We start from the raw sequence: 2,500 nt of genomic DNA, 5'->3' as shown, positions 1-2,500 counted from the left end.
ACCATTATCATTATTTTTATCGTTATCGTCATTATTGATTTTGGTATTATTACCATTATGATTTTCATTATTTCTATTACTATCATTTTATTGTTATCATTATCATTAGTATTATCATTATTACTTCAAATGTTATTTCAATATCGATCTTACTTATCATCATAATGATCATCATGAATATACTTTTTCATTATTTTCCTTATCAGTATCGTCATTATAATAATTCATTTCAGGTTCATATCATTATTAATGTTATCATACCTCTTTTTCTCTCTATCATCATTATCGTTTTCCTCTTTATCTCTATCATCATTATCATGTTCGTGTTTAATATTTTGGTATCGTTGATGTGCTCTTTCCTTAATTGCTACTACCATCATATAACAATAACTAAATAATCATATAAGAATAGAAAACTATGGAGGTACAGAGAGATCGATATTCTAACAATTAGGACATAAGAATTAAAGATAATCTCTATTTGTGGTTTTCACTTTTTAATACATGAAATCACTTCATATTTCATGAAGTCACTTCTTATTACATGGTATCACTTGTTATTAAATGAAGTCCCTTGATATTACACGAAATCACTTGTTATTACATAAAGACTCTTCCTTTTATATGACATTACTTGTTATTACATGAAGTCCAGTTTTATTCCATGGTCTTACTTATTAGTACATGAAGTCACATGCTATTACAAGGTATCAGCTATTACATGAAGTCACTTGTTATTACATGTATTGACTTGTTGTTACATAGAGTAACTTGTTTTTATATTTGTCACTTGTTATTAAATAAAGTCACTTGTTTTTATTGGAATAACTTGTTATTACACGGTGTCACTTGTTATTAGATGAGGTAACTTATTACATGGCATCACTTGTTATTACATAAAGTCATATGTTACTACATGACATCACTTTTATTACATGAAGTCACTTCTTATTACATGAAACCATTTGTTTTTTACACGGCGTTCCTTGTTATTAAACGGAATCACTTGTTATCACATGAAGTCCGTTGTTATTACATCAAGTCCCTTATTACTACCTTCTTTTTATATGAAGTCACTTGCTCTTACATGGTATCACTTGCTATTAAATGAGGTCATTTGTCATAACATGAAGTCCCTTGTTATTGCATGAAGTCACTTGGTATTACATGGTATCACTGTTGTTGCATGAATATACTTGTTATTGCACGGTATCACTTTATAATACATGGTGTCACTTATTATTACATAGTATTACTTGTTATTACATGGTATTCCACATTTCCATCATCAAAAATTTTCCTTTCTTTTTTTAATACGTGTATGGAATTGCTGTCATGTTGTTTTTCTGTATATTCTTTCACCGTTTCTCGGTACGTGTTTCTATGACTTCAAACATTTCGTTCATTAATGAGAGATTCAACAAGACGTCACTAATCATTAGTTCCTTGGAATATCCAAACATGAGTTTCTGAACCTTTAATAATCCTTCTTCATGAAAGAGGCTTGAAAAGTAAATAGAGAAAGTATGTTGTAAATTTTGTGTATGATCTACAAGGAATTATTTTTTCGAATAAACACGGGTCAGGAAGACGTGTTGTCAGGAAGACAGATATACAGAGTGACAGACATGCTGACAATAAGCGAAAAATAAAAAGGGAGATATTGGAAGAGCGTGAGTGAGAGAAAGAGAGAGAAAGAAATAGACAGATAGATAGATAGATAGATAGAGATAGATAGATAGATAGATAGAGAGAGAGAGAGAGAGAAAGTGTGTGTGTGTGTGTGTGTGTGTGTGTGTGTGTGTGTGTGTGTGTGTGTGTGTGTGTGTGTGTGTGTGTGTGTGTGTGTGTGTGTGTGTGTGCATGTGTGTGTGTTTGTGTGTGTGTGTGAGAGAGAGAGAGAGAGAGAGAGAGAGAGAGAGAGAGAAAGGAAAACACGCATATAGATATAGAAATTGAATAGAAGAGAGCAGGTAATGAGTAAGAGCTACGGAAATTGATATAAGGCTTAACGGACGAAGAGATAAAAAGAGAGACGGCATTTTCAATATCATCCATATCAAACATCGAAATCAACCAATATTCTCTTTGAAGAACCAAGGAATAAAGTGTAAAGAGAGATATGAATCGATATATGCGTAGGCAGGTAGAGAAAGCGACGGGTAAACAAACAAAAACATAAAGTAGAGTAAACATACTTTGCATATTTTTCATATCAAACATCTAAAAGAATAAATATTTTGTAAGGGGAACCTCAGAAATGAAAGAGAGTGAGTCAGAAAGTGAGATAGAGAGAGACTGGAGAGAGAGAGAGAAAGACAGAAAGGGAGAGAGAGACAGAGAGACGGAGAGAGAAGGACAGACAGACAGAGCCAGAATGGGAGAGAAACAGAGGGAAAGAGAGAGAGGAAGCTGTCTATCAGCTGTTCCTCCCAGGTATCTTGAGGCGAAACTGTAAAGCGAAGAAGATTGGGTTTTGACACGCTCTTAACCTTCCCGA

The sequence above is a fragment of the Penaeus vannamei genome, chromosome 23, assembly GCF_042767895.1.
Source record: "Penaeus vannamei isolate JL-2024 chromosome 23, ASM4276789v1, whole genome shotgun sequence".
Taxonomy (NCBI): domain Eukaryota; kingdom Metazoa; phylum Arthropoda; class Malacostraca; order Decapoda; family Penaeidae; genus Penaeus; species Penaeus vannamei.
This window is presented reverse-complemented; position numbering follows the sequence as displayed.